Here is a 23,071-nt window from a genome sequence, read left to right on the forward strand (position 1 = left end):
TATGTCCAAACATATGAGAAAAAAAACATGACTGAACTTCTGAATATCCTATTTACCACTATTCAGATCTTAAAGTTGGTTTGGAAAGAACATAATTTCACCATAAACCACCCACACCCAGGTTCACTTCACAATATTTTGAACATATGAATCAAAGAATTAATCAGTTATCTAATATCCAATGACAATATGTAGGGATCTGGATTTAGCAGGTATAAGTGTAGCACTCAGTTGCAAGGGCCTCTATGCCCCATCACTCCAAAAGACTCCATTGCTGAAGGAATAGTATGTTACAGCTTGTTAAATGTTTGCTCCAGAACATTTGGACAAGTAATTGAAGTACTGTGAGAGTATAGTCTGGTCAGATGAAATCAAAATGTACATCACCCCCAAAACCCACACTAACAGTGAAGTGTGGAGGCAGGAGCATGATGGTATAGTGCTGCATGTCAGCATGTGGTACTGCCAGACTTCATAATTGAAGGAAGAATTAGAAATTGTGTAAGAAGGGTGGATTTGTAATCAAATCAGTGATAAAAAGCACACAGCCATGAAAACTCAATTTGTTTAAGAGAAGGAAAAAGGTGGTGAATGACCTAGTCAATTCCCAAACTCTGAAGATCATTGTGCAAAGATTAGGCCTCCAGAAAATTTTGCATTTAATCACATCTGAGCATTGCATATACTTAGTTTCATTAAACAGGAGATGGCTTTAAGTTGCAAATAAAGGCTTTTCTACTGAGTCCCGAGTAATTCAGTTTGCCTGTTCAGTACCTATTCAATGTGTCATTCCACTTCATTATACATAGCTTCATTTATGGACTTGTTTGTGCTAAATTATTTGTATGTATGGGTTGCTTGCAGTTTCGCTGACATCTGGTATATAAACTTCATTTCAATATGCCGATTAGAAATATATTTACTAAGAAAAATGTTGTTAAAGAATGTTTAGGACTTACTGTCCCATCTGTACCTTGATAATAGCAACTAGCTCATGCCTACTTGATGCTAACCTCAATCTTAATTTTCATGTTTTGTCCAACCCTTCATTCAAGTTAAACTTTTAGGCACAAAGAATACACAATGACAAATTCAACACCTTTCCTAAGTTTAACTTGTATGCCACTGTGATTTATTTAAAATATAACATTTAAAATGAACCATAGCATCTGTAACACAGTAAATATTACAGTACGGTACACCCCTTTACAAAAAGCAGCTTCCAGATGAGGAAAAACAGCTCTTAAAAATGCAATCAGTAGGATTTAAAGAAAATATTCATCAGTGTGAACAAATTTGTTCATTTCTCAGCCTTGTCCTCCTCTCACCCAATCTGAAAGGTGACCAATTATGTTCACATATATGAACATGCATCTGTGTTCACTTGCACGGTTGGCAAGATGGTGCCTCAGGGTGTAACGGCATCCTCCTGCCCCAGACCGGCGCTTGGGTGGCTGTCTACTCCATGTCCCGGTTGACCTTCCGTTGGCTACGACGCTGGCTGAATGCACATCTGACACACTCCCTTCCTTTGTGGTGCAATCCTGTGGAAGTCATTTCATTTACTGGCCTTTCAACTCCAGCCAATATAAGGGGTGAGGAGGGGGGTTGGGAGCGTTGGGTGAGTAAGTCTGTTTAATCAGCCTGCCACAAAGCATTCCCCTAAACAAAATCAGTCACGATGTCCAGGTTGAAAAAAAAAAAAAACACTCAGCAGAAGATTGTATTAAACAAATAAGTGGGCTTGTCAATTTTCATCTCTAAAGATATAATTGTGGCAGAAAGGGACCCTGTAATAATAACGGCAATTATTTTTTGTATAGTTTCTACAGATGTTAATGATTGGTGTTTTAACAAACAAAATGAAATAGAATAAAAAGTGCTCCAAGCTTATTGCTGATATGTCTAGTAATGTGCATTGCCTTAATTAAATAAATAAAAGACTCTTGAATTATGACAAATTAGAGCCCCTTTTTAAACCAAAATATCTTTGAGCGATCTCCTGTAGGTAGATTTTAGTCGTCGGAGTCATATAACCACATTTCCTCACAGCAGGATCTTGAAAATTAATTTAATCATCAGTTGTCTAAGAGAGTACTCCAGTAGATGACACTGTTCTGTACCCAGAAACTCAGGTATGAAACCATTATAACTGCAAGGTACGATAAAAAGTTTTGTGAACTTGTGTGACTTTCCTATTCAGCAAAATGGCTAGTATTATTCCTCCTTTCTTCAATCACACAAAAGGGAATTAGGGCATGGCCCACTGTCCTCCTAGTGACTTTCCATCTTATAAACCCCGTTTCATTATCTTTAAATTGCAACTCACTGTCAGGCCCGTAGATGAGCTTGGGCCTGTTAATCATCCATTTCTGATGCTACACACAGTAAATCTATTATCACACTCCTAAATGCAACCTTGTGCCGGGCCAATTTTTTCTGTATACTCACATTTCATCCTTCGCCTTATATGAGGATTATTCATCGGCCGAGGTGCGAGCCCCCTGAGAATAGGTTTTAAAGTGTCACTCATGGTTATTCGAAGTAGTGTTGTCTTAGACGATGTAACCAGGTGAAAGTGACTGAAGGAGATAGGAAACCATCAATATGCTCACTGTGTAAATTGAAGAAGGTCATGATTTATGGCTCCTGGCTGCAGGGTACATACATGCTGAATCTATTCTTTTTTTCCTGCTCTAGTCTGGCTCAAGGACAGGTAAGTGTTCCTTTTTCCACAGCTCATCCTCAACACCACCGCTGTGCAGCCTGTGGCACTTGCTGATGAACATCCCTAAGAACAGCTGCTGCTTTTTTAAAAGGAGTTGAGCACCATCTATGGGCAGCAATAATAACTGAGAGGAGGCAAACATCATATGATCAGATAGCAGTGTGTTTGGCATTTTTTTCTTATTTTTCCTCACCTCATCAGTCATGATCTACTTTTACTGGACTCTTAGACATAGAGGGGCAGCTGTGGATATCTAAGAACCTAGAACAGCTGCACACCGTCCAAAGGCAGTACATTTGTTCAAAGTCACACAGTAGGTTTTTCTGCAACAATAAGTTACAGTACTTAACAGGGTTCTGAATGGTCTATTGACTGTTGAACAGATGGTGAGTTATTGTCTGATGTTACAAGACTGAAAAAATGGACTTCTATGCTTCTTACAGGGTTCCCATACAATCTGGAAAAGTAAGCAAATATATGGAATTTTCCAGTGTTGGAAAAGTATGGAAAAAGAAAAAAAAACAAAGTATGGAAAAATATTAGAATTTCCTGATTTTAATCACTACACTAATGCTGTTCTTTATCCCTTAATTCAGGTCTTTTCTTCCTTGTGTCATTCTTTCCTTTCTTCCTTGTGTCTTACCTCCTCTACCTTATTGTGATCTTCTTTCCTTCCTTGTGTCCTTTCCTTAATTCATTTTATTCTCTTTTTTGCATTCCTCGTGTTCTTTCGTGCTTTCTGTCTTTCTTCTTTTAGTCCTTTGTTCCTGCCTTTCCTTCCATGTTCCCGTTCTGCCTTTGTTCCTTGTCTTCATTCTTTACCTTCTTGTTTCCTTTCAACTTTTCTGTCTTTCCTTCCTAATCATTCATTTTTTTATTTTTCTGTCCTTACTTCCTGTCTTTTATTCTCTGTCATTCGTTTCTATCTTTCATTCCTTTATTTCTTCTTACTTTCCTTGTGTCCTTGTGTCGTTCCTTCCTTCCTTCTCAGTCTGTTTTCTCCAGATTCCATATTTAAAGCATAGCTGCTGAATTATCTGGTATAAAAATCATAGTGAAGTTTAAAGTTTTAATATTTAAAATTAACTTAGAGGACTTAGTACTCAAAGTTAAGTCAAAACTCTGTAACCTTTATTCACAAAATGTGTAAATTAGTATAAAATGGGATAATTTAATAAGGCCACACGAGGAGAAATCAGCACTTAGCCATGAATTTATTCCAGGAGGGCAATAAAGACAACAAAGTCTTCTCTGAAACTTAAAATATATTATTTATTTGTATGATTTATTGCATGTGGATGCCTCCGATAGTCGTACTCTGCCTTCGGAGTGAGCAGATGCCGCCAATGGAGCACTCATTAGCATTTGACCTCCACATTATGCTTTGTTTACCTGCCTCAACTCACCTTTATATCTCCTCCGACAAAATCAGGGCTTTTTCACTGAAGCATCTTGACTGTGACATACTTTTGCTATTGGGTGCCACAGCTAAACACCACATTTGCATTGCAAGATTTCGGCATACAGAAGCAAGTCAAGCCATTGGTGCTCAGTCACCTAGAGAGACACATCTCCTGCAGGAGGATGTCCTCTGCATTCTGGAGTCCCTTCAGCCATTAAAAAAAGTATGTTATTCATCTTGTTATGTGAAAGGAAGAAATCGTGGTGTCTGGATTTGAGGTTGTTTACTAATTGCATACTTGAGCAAACTGTAATGAGAGCACTTTTGCATGTGATGCACAAACAGTTATATTGTATATTTTATTTTTTTGTGCTGGTTGTGAATTAGAAGTAAGCTAGAGAAAATCATTTCAACTGCAATTATGTGCTCTACAAAAAATAACATTTTCACATTTTATGGGTGAGCAGACTATGCATACAGCATGTGCAAAGAAAATCAACAAGTAAGGGCAAACATCCACAGAAAATAAACCCCAAAACATCTCACACACACATTGTGTTAGCAGATTGGCGGGCGTGGCAGGTAGCTGTGGTTAATTGCACGACGAGAAACTGTTCTCTAATTTATTTCTTGCCTGTACAAGAGTGATCATGAAGCCCCTTTCATTTCACAGAACACAATTTTCATATTTAATGAGCATGACTCCAATACAATTACAGTAATTAGTCAAATCTCACTCACGGCCAATGGAGCTCGCCACCATTATTAGTGGATCTTATTAATGATGTTGCACATGTGGTGCTCGTAGGGTAATTGAGGGCATGTGTGGGTGTATGGGAACGGGAATGCTGGAGATTGGAAAGCAGTGGTGGTCTGTTTTCTCTCTTTACATATGTTAAGTGGAGGTTGATTTGATGTTAATATTGTATAACCTGGAATCAGTTTGCTGGATTTACCAGTGAAAGTTATCTTGGGTTCATTCACAATACAAATGAGGTATTATTTTATTATGTGCCTTCTGTCTAGCAATTTAAAAAAAAAAATCCTGTAGGCTTGAGGATGAAAAGTTTTACTGTTTTTAAATATGAGTGTGACAGCTTCGGACTCTAGACATCCATTGTTTTTTTTTGCAGCCAGAATACTTTGGTACCTACATACTGTACTGTGCTAAAGTTTACGTAGGTGTGAAAAAATGCTGTAAACAAAGAATGCTTTCAGAAGTATAAATGATAATTGTTTATTTTTATCAATTTTCAAAATGCTAAGTGATTGAACCCAAACATGCAGCCAAAGTCATTAAGAACTATTTTCACCGTAAAGATTACATGGGATGACATGAAGAGACAGAAGAATGTGAGAAAGCCTACATCCACAGAAGATCTGTGGTAAGTTCTCCAAGATATTTGGAACAACCTACCAGCCTGCCTTCAAAACCTGTGTTTAAGAGTACTTAGAAGAATTTATGCTGTGTTGAAGGCACAGGTGGTCACACCAAATATTGATCTGATTTAGATTTCTCTTTTGTTAATTCACTGCATTTTGTTGATTGATAAAAATAAACAATTAACACTTCCAGTTTTGAAAGCATTCTTTGCTTACAGTATTTTTTCACACCTGCCTAAAACTTTTGCACAGTACTGTATATCCCTTGAAATTTTGGTTATCATATGTCAGACTTCATTGCATTTTCATTGGGAGTTTTGGTAAAAGATCAACACAAAATAACACTTAAATGTGAGGTGGAACATCTCACAGAGTTCTCTTCCACCCATCATCTTAAGTCCAGACCTAGATCTGACTGTGAAGCTTTGGCAAAACTTAAAAACCCTATATGCAGATACTTTCAATTCAGTCTGACTGAGATTGAGCCATTTTGAAAAACTGAATAACATTTCAGCCTCTGAAGGGGTCGAGACGTACCTTAAGGACTTGCAACTGTAATTAAAACAAAAAGTCCTTCTTCAAAGTATTGACTCAGGGGGAGCTGAATACAAATGCATGCACAATTTTCAAAATGTTATTTCTGAGGAATGTTTCTGAAAACCATCTTTAATATTCGTTTGACTTCACATAAAAGTTGAACACAGTTGCAGAGCACTTTATATATTGTTAGTCATTGTCTTGCTGACATGGGTAGAAAACAATAAAAAAAACAATTTTAATAAAATACATTCCTCTGGAAAATTAAAGTTTACTTCACCTTTAATGTGTTAGGGTTAGGCTAACCCTAACACATTAGGCCCAAAAGAAGAAGGAGGCAGGTTAATTTGTTATTCCAAAAATTTGGTTTTGAAAATATGTCTGAGCTAATATGCATTAGGTTGTTATAAAAAATTAATAATCTCATACAGTGTTACCTGTACATTTAAAAATAATGACTGAACATTTGATTTTTTTAATTTCCCTTACAATTCTTTGTGGTTTTACCCAGGAAATGAAAGCTGCTTTTAACAGTTTGTATGTTTTAAACAATGATTAAAATGATGCACCTCTCTGTATCTTTGCATCTGAACCACAAAGCTGCAGATGGACATCTTTTCCCAATCTAATCAATGTACAGATTCATTACCTGTCCAGGGTGTACCCTGTTTCCCATTGAGTGATAGCTGGAGATTCGTAAAAATTATGTTAGCATGTTTTTTCTGTAATGAATACTGGTATACCAATATTTTGCAAAGATGTGCAAAACCTCCAAAGCAAACTCCTTTTTTGTTGCAGCAACATAATCTACATGCAATCTACATGCATCCAGGAGGAGTGAATGCTGCAAGTCACTGACTGGATGCAATCTGCTGGTTTTCCTTAGACAGAAAAACTTTTCATCCAATTTGAATAAATAACTGAATCTGACTGCACTGTTCAATGATTAGGATTAATTGGAATGTATGTACCTGACTTTTGTGAAGTGCCTTGAGACGACGTGTTGTGAATTGGCGCTATATAAATAAACTGAATTGAATTGAATAATCTCATTACGACAAATTCAACCTTTAATTGAGAATTTTATTTAGAAATCATATTAGGAAGTAACTCGTTTAGACAAAATTCCGTTGTGCTATATGATAACTGTACATCTAACAACTCATATTAAATTATCATAACTAAAGCCATTAGTAATTTATATCTTAGTTTTCTAGATTATTAACAGTGCCTAGGAATGTTTATATAATAATCCCCCACTTCCCATTGGGTATATATGCATTTGATAACTAAAAGGCCTATTTCTCTTTGCTACTTTTCAAAATAGAAATCACAACAGAACACATCGTTCAAGTCATGCACATGAGTTCTGAAGGCACCAATTGGCCACTAGGTCCTTATTACAGTCTAACACAGATGCTCTTCAGGTACTCTGAGGTTTATTGTTTATAGAAGAGAGTGCTATTGTGAAAAAGACTAAGTGACCACAGAAATGGCCATACAAATAATTAAAGGCACTATGGATTATGTGAAATACTTAATACTTCAAACATTTAATTTTTTCACCTATTTTTTTCACCTAATTCTTCCATAAACAAGTGAAAATTATAATCTGAGAAGTTTGACTTAATGGCCTCTTATCCAATTAAGGGGAGTGTCACCGCTAAGTTAATTAACGTGATGCTGCAACAGTAAAACCTCCATTAACGCTACATAATTAGCGTAACACAGAGGTATTAAGAAGCCACAATGACAGCGCTTTGGTGTTTTTATAATTAAACAGTGGAAAAGACAACAATTAAGCCAAATCTTAAAGCCCCCTCAATCTCATTTAAGCCAGAAAGGACATGTTTTGTTTTTGGAAAGCTCTGGAGATACTGCTGCTGCTTCTGTGGGATGTCTGGATTTCAGCTCAAAGACAAGAGAGTGAGGGGAGGTCATGGCAACAATGTGTGGAACACAAAGTGGCAGGAAGACTCATATATAGCTATCTCAGGTGGCATATAGCTTGTAAAAATTTATAAAGACAAATCCACCTTTGTGCCGGAGCAGGATTCAAGAAAGCTTATCGATTTTCATCATGTCACTCAACAAACTCAAGATATAGATCTGACCTTATTTCAAACGCATTCTTCCATAAGAACTTCATCTTGGAATATTTTTTTTTAACAAAAATGAAGTTGAAGTTGAGATAAAGTTCAGCTGTTTTTCCATTTATTTGGTCATTTGCATCCTTTCACTTACACAATGGCTATCAAAGAGCTTATAAAGGATCCAAAGGATCTTATAGTACAAAGGTATCAGTCAGGAAAACACTACAAAAAATTCCCAGGATTGTACATACACCAAGACACAGTCATCAAGATGGTCATCAATACCTGGAGCATTTTTGGAAGAACAATGCCATTACAGTAACTCGATGTTTCTCCAAAACTGATGAAAAGACAAGACTGAAAGTAACCATCAAAGCAACCAAGAGGCCGACATAAAAATTTAAGAAGCCACAGAAATTTCTCAAAATATTAGCATATTGTGATAAAGTTAATTATTTTCCATAATGTCATGATGAAAATTTAACATTAATATATTTTAGATTCATTGCACACTAACTGAAATATTTCAGGTCTTTTATTGTCTTAATACGGATGATTTTGGCATACAGCTCATGAAAACCCAAAATTCCTATCTCACAAAATTAGCATATTTCATCCGACCAATAAAAGAAAAGTGTTTTTAATACAAAAAACGTCAACCTTCAAATAATCATGTACAGATATGCACTCAATACTTGGTGGGGAATCCTTTTGCAGAAATGACTGCTTCAATGCGGCGTGGCATGGAGGCAATCAGCCTGTGGCACTACTGAGGTCTTATGGAGGCCCAGGATGCTTCGATAGCGGCCTTTAGCTCATCCAGAGTGTTGGGTCTTGAGTCTCTCAACGTTCTCTTCACAATATCCCACAAATTCTCTATGGGGTTCAGGTCAGGAGAGTTGGCAGGCCAATTGAGCACAGTGATACCATGGTCAGTAAACCATTTACCAGTGGTTTTGGTACTGTGAGCAGGTGCCAGATCGTGCTGAAAAATGAAATCTTCATCTCCATAAAGCTTTTCAGCAGATGGAAGCATGAAGTGCTCCAAAATCTCCTGATAGCTAGCTGCATTGACCCTGCCCTTGATAAAACACAGTGGACCAACACCAGCAGCTGACACGGCACCCCAGACCATCACTGACTGTGGGTACTTGACACTGGACTTCTGGCATTTTGGCATTTCCTTCTCCCCAGTCTTCCTCCAGACTCTGGCACCTTGATTTCCGAATGACATGCAGAATTTGCTTTCATCCGAAAAAAGTACTTTGGACCACTGAGCAACAGTCCAGTGCTGCTTCTCTGTAGCCCAGGTCAGGCGCTTCTGCCGCTGTTTCTGGTTCAAAAGTGGCTTGACCTGGGGAATGCGGCACCTGTAGCCCATTTCCTACACACGCCTGTGCACGATGACTCTGGATGTTTCTACTCCAGACTCAGTCCACTGCTTCCGCAGGTCCCCCAAGGTCTGGAATCGGCCCTTCTCCACAATCTTCCTCAGGGTCCGGTCACCTCTTCTCGTTGTGCAGTGTTTTCTGCCACACTTTTTCCTTCCCACAGACTTCCCACTGAGGTGCCTTGATACAGCACTCTGGGAACAGCCTATTCGTTCAGAAATTTCTTTCTGTGTCTTACCCTCTTGCTTGAGGGTGTCAATAGTGGCCTTCTGGACAGCAGTCAGGTCAGCAGTCTTACCCATGATTGGGGTTTTGAGTGATGAACCAGGCTGGGAGTTTTAAAGGCCTCAGGAATCTTTTGCAGGTGTTTAGAGTTAACTCGTTGATTCAGATGATTAGGTTCATAGCTCGTTTAGAGACCCTTTTAATGATATGCTAATTTTGTGAGATAGGAATTTTGGGTTTTCATGAGCTGTATGCCAAAATCATCCGTATTAAGACAATAAAAGACCTGAAATATTTCAGTTAGTGTGCAATGAATCAAAAATATATGAATGTTACATTTTCATCATGACATTATGGAAAATAATGAACTTTATCACAATATGCTAATATTTTGAGAAGGACCAGTATTGGCTAGAAGTGACAAACATCTCTTATATCCTCTGTATTTCTAAAGGTATAGAGTTGCAACAGGGAATGACTGTTCCAACAAAAACATCCAGGCCTTGTTAAAATCACCTTGTGGGAGAATCTTTTATGAGAATCAAACCAGGCCACAATACCATAATGTTTCTTTGGTACAAAAACAACAAAACATCATTTAAAGAGCACCATATCCGAAATGAAAGATGGTAGTGCCAGTATTATGCTCTGTGGCAACTTTTTTAATACGTACGTAACTAGAGTTTATTTCAAGTTGGATGAAGATATGAATAGTTAATATGAGTCAGTTTTGGTCTAAAACCCCTGGTCAGTGATGTCTCCCTACCAGCCTGTTTTCAGTCTCCATGGTAACCAATGGCTTCACTGGCCAATGGGTGGTAGTCTCTACATCTTACATTACTGCATTAAGTTTTCAATTTAATAATATACTAGTATGTAGATAGCAGCTATGAATAATTAATTACTTTGAGGTGATTAACATTAGCAGGAAAAAGCAGAAGTGTGGTTGTTTCCTGTAGGCTTACTGAAAGCCGATTGGTCAACATTTTAGCCTCCATCTCCAAACACACCACACTCCACGTTCATGCATCCTTGGCCTGCACAGCCATTTGGCGACCTCCTCAGCAGCTGGTTTTGCCTCTTCTCATCCATAACAAGCCATTTATTACCACTGACTAATCTTACAAGGTTCTCCATTTCCAATGAAAACCAAAACGTTCATGCTGCAATGCAATGCATGGTGCCAAAACTGAACCTAGAGACGTGAACTCACTCATGTCTGAATAATTTTCAGTCTTACACAAATTATTATTTTCCCCCTTGCACACTAGAGGGCAGGCAATATTAGTGATATTATAAGTGTGCTGGCACGCTGGTAAAGCTCCGCCAAAGAGGACTTCGAACACCATTGCCTTCAATCCATCTGGCAAATGTCCGCTCTCTAAGCAACAAGATGGACGAGCCGCTTCTCACCGGTAAAAACACGGACCTCCATGGATCAGGGGTTCTCTGCTTCACCGAGACATGGCTGAGTGAAAACATCCCAGACTGAGCATTGCTGTTGCTGGATTTCCAGCTATTCAGAGCGGATCGCAGCGCGGAGCTATCGGGGAAGAAGCGAGGAGCCGGAATCTGCTTTTGTATAAACAATGGTTCGTGCAAAGACATAAAAGTGCTGGGGAAAATATGTAGTCCTGATATGGAGACATTTTCCATAAACTGTAAACCATTTTATGTCCCACCAGGGACAAAAACACACTGGACCACTGTTACACAACTTTAAACGACTCATATCATGCTGTTACCAGGGCTGCTCTGGGTTTTTCAGATCATTATCTTATCCACCTCCTCCCAGCCTACAGGCAGAAACTAAAAACTTCCAAACCCACGGTTCACACTGTTAAGAAGTGGACTGAGGAATCAAAGCAGATGCTACAGGACTGCTTTGAATGCACAGATTGGACTGTTTTTGAAACTTAAGCCACTGACCTAAACCGACTAACTGATGTGGTGACATCAGACATCAGTTTATGTGAGGACATGTGTGTGCAGACCAAGACCTTCTGCACCTTTGGCAATAACAAGCCATGGTTTACTCCACACCTCAGGAATCTGCGCAGGGAAAAGGAAGAAGCTCACAGCAGTGGAGATTGGGCGCGGTACAGGCAGGCCAGGAACAAACTAATGAAGGAGATCAAAGCAGCCAAGAGAAGCTACAGTGAGAAGCTTAAGAACAGCCTTTCTACTGGTGACACTTCAGCTGTATGGACTGGTCTGAGAAACCTGACTGCCTATAGGAGCCCTCCCCACCCATCCTGAACAGAATCCTCGCCTGGCGAACCGTCGTTGAAAACAAAGAAAGCTGGAGGACCTGATAACGTCTCCCCATCATGCCTGAAAGCCTGTGCAAATCAACTCACTCCGATCTTCACAAGGATCTTCAACAAGTCACTGGAGACGTGTGAGGTCCCATCCTGCTTCAAACAATCCACCATCATCCCAGTGACCAAGAAACCCACCATCCTCGGATTAAATGACTACAGGCCTGTAGCCCTGACGTCTGTGGTCATGAAATCCTTTGAGCAGCTGGTGTTGAAGCACCTGAAAGACATCACAGGCCCACTGCTGGACCCCCTGCAATTTAATTACCGAGCAAACAGGTCGGCAGATGATGCCGTTAACTTAGGTCTACACTTCATCTTGCAACACCTCAACCATCCGGGGATGTACGCCAGGATCCTGTTTGTAGACTCAATGTGAAGGAAAGGAACTGAGGTTTTGCAAATGGGAGAGAAAGGATGGAGAACCTAAGCCTACAGAGGAAGATGTTTTCAGTTGGTATCTTTAGAAGCTTGCTTTCTTACTTATTGAGGTATTTTATTTCAGTATAGGAGGTCACATTTGAGATTACATAAAAACAACTTCTACCTGGGATTTGAGCTTAATTTGACCATTCCTTCCCATTTTTTATGTTACATTTTAATGTATTTTATATCTATCTATCTATCTATCTATCTATCTATCTATCTATCTATCTATCTATCTATCTATCTATATATATATATATATATATATATATATATACACCAAACCTGAGTGACCCAGGTCAAGATCAATAACACATCAATAACAGTTTAAAAAGGATGGACTGTGTAAATAGTGGCGATGGATCCTGCAGATGAGGACTGCTTGACCACAGCCAGCCTCTGGCTGCAGCAGCATTTGATCAAGTCAAACATCAATGGCTACTCAGGAGGACTTAAACATGACATAAACATGGGGCAACAAGACTGTGAAATGTATATAAAATGCTCTCTGTAGTTGAAGATTAAGTCTTTTGGCATCCATTGCTGCAGACAAAATTATTCATCATATGATGAAATTTCAAAACAGTCACAGATAAATTACGTTATTTTTGGTTAGCATTTCATTTAAAAGATGTGTCTTGCCTTACTGACAAGGTAAGTTCTCTTTTGGGAACTTACCTTGTTGTAGTAGTATTTAACAGTGCAAGTACACCAACGATCACAATACACTGTTTTGACTGGTTAATATTCAAGATGGCGCTATATGACCAGTCAGCTCAGTGCAACACTTGCAATAAGATTACAAGTGCCTGGTCTTTGACGCGCTGTGGGGGTCTTACACCAGTCTGCCTCTGCTGCCGCCTCAAACACTCAGTCCAGCCCCGCACTGCAGTCAGAATCAGGTCAGTAAAACAATAAAACACGTGTTAAACCAAGGAGACACTATTGGCCCTTTTCCACTAGCTCTTTTTAGGGGGCGCGGCTCCACTCCACTCGGTCTCGCTCTACTTGGCATAGTACCAGCTGTGTTTTGTTGGAGAAAGCCCCTAACCTCTCGATGACGGATCTTTAATTTGGAAGCAAGAATGATTGTAAGCAAAAGAATCACAGAAAAATAAAATGTAATCAAACTGTATTGGACCAGAAAACAGATATTTACAGAATTTGTGTATACAGTGACCTTTCTCCACTGAATGCTGTCAGCAAACCCAAAACCAAACAGGATGAAGAGTACAGAGCACACAGTTCTTTTATACAAACATGCACTAGGGAGTGTGGCTGAAACTGATAACATGAAGGTCTGAAACCAAGCGCACCTGGAACAGTCAAACCCCCCTAGTCCTCCTGACAAAAACAACTCCTTTTATGTTAACAGCCTTACATAAAGTTGGTGCGGATATTGATTTAGGAGCGCAGACCCGTGTGCGTCATCTTCTTCCAGGACATGCTCACCTCTGAGGTATGCACTTGACACGCAGTAGAACCTCATGCAAATCCGTGAGGTTTCTAGCACATACGTAGAGGGAATACATTTTGATTCTTCCTCGTTCCTCTTTAGTTTTTCTGCCTAGTAATGTTGAGGCCTCTGCTCCGATGAGTTGGGAGAGGTAAGTGGTAACTTTTGAGCTAACATGAAGGACAGAGATGCAGCCGTCGTCTTTACTCCATTACGGTTTATTTAAAAGACCTCCCACACTTCTATGCGCAGGTGCACAACCTGTTCTAACAAACGCAATCGATCTGAGAATCATCAAACTTTTACTGAACTGTAATTAGTACACAGAATAAATCTTGTACCAAATTAGCGATGGTTTCTAATTCTTAGGGTGTATTCACACCAGGGAAGTCCTTTGGTCCACTTGATTGGTCCAGACCAAAAGCGAACTTTATTTTTTTCATTTGTTGCAGTTTGTTTTCACTTTGTACTTTTTGCAAATGAACTATTACTTGTAAACAAAGCCATGCTGGTGATGATCATGGCTCCCATTGGACAGAAATGACGGGGGCGGGACAGAGCACAGACCCGGAAATTGAGGAAAACAGCTGTAGACGTGCTGCAAGCAGCGCCTCTGTCCTGCATATTTGTGCTGTTATTAAAGCTGCAATATTATTGTGAGGGTGAAGAGCAGCTCATTCAACACAGACTTTGAGACGTTTAAAGCGGACCAAAAGTGGCAAAACGGACCAGAGTTCGTTTCCCTCCTTGGTCCGGACCTTTTGTGCAGGTGTGAATACACTCAAGCGAATCCTGGTACGGACCGAACAACCGGACAGACACACTTTTTGACGTGGTCTCGGTCTGCTTCCAAACGGACTCTGGTGCGGTTCGCCTATGGTCTGAATACAAACCGGCCCCGATCCGAACCAACTACAAAAAGCGTACGTCTCTTTGGACATAAAAAGCCACCGTAGCAAAGGTGTGTGTTGTAAGGTAATCATACCTGATAAGCTGTGTGTTGCTTAGCAACGCTACTGGCTTGTTGTGGGACAAGGGACGTAGAGAACGTCGGCGTTCAGCACACATTCTCCGACAGGGTTCCAACATTATTGTTGGGACCACAGCCATGGGTTTCAACACTAAAACTCCGGTACATACTTTCCTGGAACTTTTCAAAATAAAGTGCATTAACCTTCTTCCAGCACAGCCAGGAAAGGGGGTAACTGCAGACTTCCTGTGGCGCCATTACCCAAATAAAAGCACAGCCAGCAAAGGGGGTAACTGCGGACTTCCTGTGGCGCCATTACCCAAATAAAAGCACAGCCAGCAAACGGGGTAACTGCGGACTTCCTGCAAGGACACTGCCGCATATAAGCCCCCACCTTTCCACAAGTCTTCCTCTTCCACACGGCCTTCCATAGGAACCGGATAGGAGAGGAAAGCGCGCTGATGTCTTTTGCTGGCAAAAAGACATACATTCAACTGGATCCAAAGCCATACGATCATCGATCATATGCAAAGTTAAGTAGAATGAAATACTGTCTGTGTATCTGGTATTTTCATTCATGAACGGGGAACTTAAGGTGTAAGAGTTGCTTACATTTTCTCTTCAAGGCCCCACAGAAGCAAAACTGTTCGAGAGAGAGAGAGAGACCCAGAGCGAACGCAAAGGTTAGCTACCGAGCCAACCGCTTGTTGACTGGATACCTTCTTCAAACTTCGCCCTTGGACAACATTCCCTCATCATGGTCAGAGGTTAGGTTTGGGCAGATTAACAGATAGGTTTCGGATGAAATGATCTAAACGTTTTCATGTTATGAAGTTTGTTTTGTGGAACCTGGCTATCTTTAGCGCTAGTAGGCTAGCTACGGCACGCGCCGGTTCGTGTTCTTTGTATGTTTTAAAGCTAAGATAAACTTTATTTAAAGGGTGGTTTTAACCAGAACATTGCTCATAACGCGCCGTCCACGCTTATGCATTTTAACCCTTTTATTAACCTGGTATTTTAAAAGTATGTGTTGATTCTGGTGCTAAGCTATTAGCTTCTTTGTTAGCCCAACGGCCAGCCGGTAAGAACACGTGTGTGCTAGCATTAAGGCTAGTCAACAGAAAGGTTGTTGGTTTTCAAGCTAGTGAATAATAGTCCCTGAACATCATTTACTAGAGTTGATAACTAAGTAAACACCATTAAGCCCCATTTCTGCAGAAAGATTTGGCTCTTTTCCAAAATACTCAATATGTCTTCAAATATTATTTCAATAAATAAAGGCAGTTAATTAGACACCGTTGAGAATTAGTCATCCAGGAGGTTGGTGTTATTCAGCAGATTATTTAAAACATTATTTTATTAAAACAATATTTTACCTGATCTTGCATTGTGAAGGGTTGTCTAAACGTTTGCTGATTATTTCCTAATTTAGTTCCAAGTCTATCTTAAATTCACTTCCAGATTCTTCAAGATAATCCTTGGTTCTCAAACATAAACAATCCATGGTAATGTTGCATCACTCTTTTTGGTTATGATTTCCAATCATCTTTAATCAACTTGTTTATATTGTACATAGCCCATTAGTCTTCATTATTCTTTAATTCTGCTTGGTAGTTTAGTTGGATTGTTTTAGCATAGTAAAGAGTTTGTTGATTGAAATATGTTTTACTTTGAGCTGACTTATTTTTGTTAATAAATTCTTGTATTTTAAGAAATTGTGTGAATTCATTCCATATGTGTGCAGAGTTTATGCTGATCAATAATGTCAGAGCTCATCTCACACCTTTCTATTCTGTCCTAATACCATCGCCTTACTGTACTGGGCTGGTATTCACAGGACAATCCTTAACAGACCGAAATATTATTTGGTAAAATATTATTAAAATATTATTAAATAATATTCTCAGATTCATATTTACAACATTATAAATGGAACGTCTCAAAGTCTGTGTTGAATGAGCTGCTCTTCACCCTGACAATATTGCAGCTGTAATAACAGCACAAATATGCAGAACAAAGGTGCTGCTTGCAGCACGTCTACAGCTGCGGACCAAAGGACTTTCCTGGTGTGAATACACCCTTAATGAATTGTATATACAGGTCCTTCTCAAAATATTAGCATATTGTGATGAAGTTCATTATTTTCCATAATGTCATGATGAAAATTTAACATTCATATATTTTAGATTCATTGCACACTAACTGAAATATTTCAGGTCTTTTATTGTCTTAATACGGATGATTTTGGCATACAGCTCATGAAAACCCAAAATTCCTATCTCACAAAATTAGCATATTTCATCTGACCAATAAAAGAAAAGTGTTTTTAATACAAAAAACGTCAACCTTCAAATAATCATGTACAGTTATGCACTCAATACTTGGTCGGGAATCCTTTTGCAGAAATGACTGCTTCAATGCGGCGTGGCATGGAGGCAATCAGCCTGTGGCACTGCTGAGGTCTTATGGAGGCCCAGGATGCTTCGATAGCGGCCTTTAGCTCATCCAGAGTGTTGGGTCTTGAGTCTCTCAACGTTCTCTTCACAATATCTTACCCTCTTGCTTGAGGGTGTCAATAGTGGCCTTCTGGACAGCAGTCAGGTCAGCAGTCTTACCCATGATTGGGGTTTTGAGTGATGAATCAGGCTGGGAGTTTTAAAGGCCTCAGGAATCTTTTGCAGGTGTTTAGAGTTAACTCGTTGATTCAGATGATTAGGTTCATAGCTCGTTTAGAGACCCTTTTAATGATATGCTAATTTTGTGAGATAGGAATTTTGGGTTTTCATGAGCTGTATGCCAAAATCATCCGTATTAAGACAATAAAAGACCTGAAATATTTCAGTTAGTGTGCAATGAATCTAAAATATATGAATGTTAAATTTTCATCATGACATTATGGAAAATAATTAACTTTATGCTAATATTTTGAGAAGTACCAGTAATGTACATAGTATTTAAACCTTCTGTAGTGCATTAGCAACATTTCAAATGAAATTATGTATAAATTCTATAAACCTTTTTCTAACCTGTACCATTTAACCTATCACAGTCAGTTACTGTTTATAGCTCACTTTGCTGTACAGAGTTCTTGGTCCTGCAAAAAAATACCCATTCATCTAGTAGCTGTTAAACATAATAAACAATTGGAAGCTAATAAAAATAAATATTCCCACAGTTTTCCCTGACCCACTAACGTGGGTAAATAAACTATGGTGCCTGAAGCCTCACCTCCAGCCATCAGTGTGGTGCTCTGTGCTGCTATTAACATTACTGTGTTACATTGTCACATTTAAGTAATCTGAGTAACACAATAAAAAAAATAATAAATAAACAGAACATAAAAACAGTCAGTCATTTTCTACCGCTAATTCCATAGTGGGTCGCGGGGGAAGCTGGTGCCTATCTCCAGCAGTCTATGGGCGAGAGGCGGGGTACACCCTGGACAGGTCGCCAGTCCATTGCAACACATAAACAACCATGCACACACTCATTCATACACTTAAGGGCAATTTAGAGATACCAATTAGCCTAACAGGCATGTCTTTGGACAAAACACAAATAAAGAAAATACAAATATTGTTTGTATTATTGTATATGTAAGAATGTCTTATATATGTTTTTTTCATGTACAAAATGATCCACAGGGATAATTATCTGGATCACAGCCCAGCCAGAACTGAAGGCTCAAGGGTTCTGATGCGAGGGGGTGTGGCAGGAGAAGCAGAGAGGACAGATGCTGCTGTCTGGACTGGTTAAGCTCCAAAGTTTGCCTGAAGAAGTTATAATTTGGGGCTTTATGAGAGTTTTTATCTCAGCCATGGCAATAACGAAAACAGACTTTAAAACGACAGGGCTCAGAAAGGACTCTTGAGGAACTCCAGATGCAATTTGGGCAGCAGCTGGAAAATGTTCATTTATCTTACCTGTTATAAAAAAAATTTAAAAAAAACTTAACACTGTAAGGCTAGCCCTTTCATCCAAAAAAAATGGAGTTGGGAATATTATGAATTACATTGTAGGATGAGTATTATGGAGTTTTGTCAATCATCCATTAAAAGGTAATTAAAACTGTTGTTTTGGGTCTATGCTATTATTTTGAACCAGATGTAAGTCTATCACAGTTATAGCTTTCTTTCAGATTTGTAAGTTGTTTCAAATCTCAGTCAGAAAACATTACACAAATTTCCCATAATTTAAAGTAGTAAACTGAACCTTGGTCAAGAAATGCATTCATAAAAATGCACTGCTTTATGAAAACACAAATGGACACCACCTGAGAGTCAGTACGTAAAACAAAGACGTTTCAACACATCCGTCAATGAGGAAAAGGACTCAGGCTTCAAGAAAGAGCTGATTGTTACCGTAGGACTGAGGTGTCAACAACACAGCAACGTAGCAACTGGAGAACCAGGGATTTTGTTGATGAAAGAAAACCTGGAAAATGTACAAGGCTTCACCTTGGGACCAGAAACATCATATGGATTTAAAATACAATGAGGGGGATTAGAAAGAACCTAGGGCTGTTGATAGATATAAGATAAGATACAGTATATAAGAGGTTTTGGAACTTTTTAAAAAGTTGTATAATATTTGAATCCAGGCCTTTCATATTTCCAAAGATACATACATAGAATTTGTGCTTTCTCAACCAAGTCAAGGATTTCCTCATCTGAATCATAACCATTTTGAACAATGAATCAGTCATCCTGCAGTTTTCTCTGAAGCTGCCAAACATATACCAAAAGAATCCCCAAGATAGACTTTTCCCAGCAGAATCTATGGTGTTTCATTTTTTACCAGTATGTTTCACTAGCAAGAATTCACAGAAAAAATAAACTCAGCTACATAAAAATGCTGACCCAATGCAGCGACTGAACAGGTCAAGTCTTGTGTAATTCATTCGTGCAGCATCAGAGTGAGCAAGATTTATATGTTTTTTTAAATGTGGAAAACCCACTATTTTAACACTTTTCTATAGGCTGCTTTACCAGATAGCATCTTGTCATCTAGGTAAATTTATAGAGAAAACAAAAACATTATTCACTCACATTTACACAGCATGCATATCGAATAAAACACTTCATGAATGCAGAATGTGCTAGTCATAACTCTGCTTATCTCACTTGTGTGACAGATCACATTTTAGAGCATAAACTAACCCATTACCACATCTGTAAGTTATAGGGAACAACCCAATGTGCTGAACCTGGAGCCAGGCAGCTGCTCATATTAATCATACAGCCCACTTCCATTTATGACACAAAGCAAATAGTCATAAATGCTCTTATCGGCCTTTCTAATAGTAGGGACGTTCCAATCAGATTCATGGTGGCATAAACTATTACATTTCATCTTTATCATATCAAAAAATCAGTCCTTTTTCATGGGCATCGTTAATAGCAACCAGACAGCTTGATGCATAATGAAACTCAGGGCACCATCATTTTGAAGGATCTCACATTCAGTTTACCTTCATTTACATATATTTATGTGGATTTTTGTTGTTTCACTGCAGTAACAGGTATGATTTATGTGTGGTTGTGGTTCTACTGGGACATACTATGCTCAGTAGAACTGATCTGTAATCAGGGCAACTGCCTTACATTATACTGGAAATTCTGGCGAACCTCAGTGTTTGCAACACAATGCACAGTCCTTTTAATCTTCTGGTTTCTGCAGTTTTTAATAACTGACATCACTGCAGTTATGTTTTTGTTACGCATTGAAATATGCAACATGCATGATTAATAAAAGATAAATAAATGCAAACAAATATGAAAAATACAATTTTTTCTAGAAATTATAGTTTTTTATAGTGAATGACTTGCACAGTGCATGCACAGTTTATTTCATCGAAAGTGTACAAATTATTGGCACTGTATTCTTTCTAATCAGATTTCCTGCCTTCTTATTTGTATACTCCGCAGAATTTAAAGCACTTTGATTAATCAATTGATATTCCTTCTTCAAGGTCTTTTTATAAACCTATCATTAATAAGGGAAGACATTCAATTAGCAGCCATATCTTGATTGCTAATTTTGTCATAACAGACTCTTTTTTTTATTCATTTAAAAAAAAATGTGAGTATGATGTGTGAAGAAGAATTAACTAATTTCATTAATCTAATTGTCATCGCTCTCAACCATCCCACTAACAAGTCCAAATTAATATGATTAATCAATTTGACGACAAACTCATTCAATTATAGTTTTTCAAAGGCAAGTGGGTGTGTTGGGATGATAGGGAGGCGCGGCAAATGAAGGGAGGATGGCTTCTGAGCAGCTTTCTCTGTGAGGAGACCGGCCCACAATGTAGAAATCAAGAGAGGGCAATTAGTCATTTTGAATGGTAAACAAACGATGATGAAATGTGGAGTGCGGAGGCTGCACCATCACTCTGATTTGATTTTTAAAATTTTGTTATTGGCTTATGCAGAAAATAAATCATGGCATATCAAACTTTTTAGCATTTTAAAATGAAATCTCATTTTTTTGCAACAAAATTAAGCAACATTATTCAATAATTTACATGGGTGTATAATTACAGTCTTTTGCATTGCTTACTATAAATGACCTCCTGCAATGTATGGTGGCATCTTGGGTCTTTCAACTAATTTAGAACATATCCTGCAAAGGTTTATATAGTCTAAATTATCTCCAGAAAACCCAATTTTTACATTTAGAGCTTAGAAATATTGACTGGTACATTTGTTAAAATGGTTGCCTTTCAGCAGTGGTCCTCAAAGCTTTTATAACAAGTACCAGTTCATAAATAACCTTTTCCAAGTACCATAATACTGACAACTATTTTAATAACATTTCAACAGGACTTGTACTGTTTTAGTTTGTTGTCTTATGTCATGAAAAAAAATAACAAAATCCATCTATCTACCTGTGTTGCACTGTTGAAGGTTATGAATTAGTCACATGTTCCACGATTACTCAGAAGTTGTTTTTTCCAAGTTCCAAGATGTAAAAATTTCAAGAATTTGTAATAAAAAAAAAGAGCCTGTGTTATAATTAGGACAGAAACAAATCAAATTAATTGTCAATTAATTTAGTAATTGAATAATCCTTACTGGAGTATACAGACTTTAAAATGCCATTTGTTGAAAGAACTCACTCAGAGTAGTAATTAAGATAAAACTGCAGAAAATACATACATTTAGCAATTAAGATAAATAATCATCTTTGTCAATAAAAATTCTCTATTTAGAACTCCTCAGGTGGGATCTTCTGACCTTCCCCTGGTTCAAATTCTGTAAAAGAAAATCTCCTATCAAGCTCCTTTTGCTATCCAATTATTAATCGATTAATCTAAAAACATAGCCAACAGATTAATCAATTAGCAACAAAATCATTATTTGCAGCCTAAGTTATGATTATGATGAAGCCAACGATTTGTTGTTTTGACTGTTGGTGTCATGCATTGCTTCTGAATACATCCAAACAGCAGGCAGGAGGCCAACAAGATCAGGTCTAAGTGAATATTTAACTATGAAAGGTAAACTAATTGACAATCTTTTCCCCCATTTTACATTTAAACACTAATGGAACATGATCACCAACAGCCCTTGTACAATACTACGTGTGGCACTTGTTTCATATAATATACACCATAAGAAGTGCTGACAAATATTTACTACTAAACTCAGCACTGATTTCAGGGTTGAGGGGGTGCAATATGTCTTCTTGTTTGTGACTAAATTTAACTTGTGGCTTCAACAACTGTACATTAGACTTACATACATGGTGAAAACGTGTGTACAAGGTCTCTACTTGCATTATCAAAGGCAAAGCATTTTAAATCAAAAATGTGTCACGTTGTGGTTTTGGGGTGGACTGAAGTGCAGGCAGCAGCATCTTCATCATGAACTTAAGTTTTATTCACAAGTCATGAACAAGCAAACATAGCAGAACTCACCACAGGTGCAAGGCATGAGTACCATCGAAACTTCTGCGTTGTACTGTAGGAACGTAGCAAACACTGATCAAATCAGGTAATGTGATCAGAGGAACCAGCAAAGGACAAAGAAACAAAAACAACTAATATACTGAGGGAGAACAAAGGCAGGTAATCAAAGGAACTAAGAACAGGTGAGACAAGGAGGCAGGAAGTCAGAGAGGAGCAGGTGAACC

The 23,071-nt window shown here is 38.4% G+C and overlaps 1 long non-coding RNA gene across 1 annotated transcript; it reads right to left on the minus strand.

The window, feature by feature from the left end:
- Positions 1–1,096: 1,096 nt before the first annotated feature.
- On the minus strand, positions 1,097–22,942 carry LOC124881611. The gene is made up of 2 exons (XR_007041698.1): positions 22,857–22,942; positions 1,097–1,544 (listed from the first exon to the last, which is right to left on the minus strand). It is a non-coding gene; the product is annotated as an uncharacterized LOC124881611 (long non-coding RNA).
- Between the last annotated feature and the right edge of the window lie 129 nt (positions 22,943–23,071).

Source organism: Girardinichthys multiradiatus, chromosome 15, assembly GCF_021462225.1.
Source record: "Girardinichthys multiradiatus isolate DD_20200921_A chromosome 15, DD_fGirMul_XY1, whole genome shotgun sequence".
NCBI classification, from domain to species: domain Eukaryota; kingdom Metazoa; phylum Chordata; class Actinopteri; order Cyprinodontiformes; family Goodeidae; genus Girardinichthys; species Girardinichthys multiradiatus.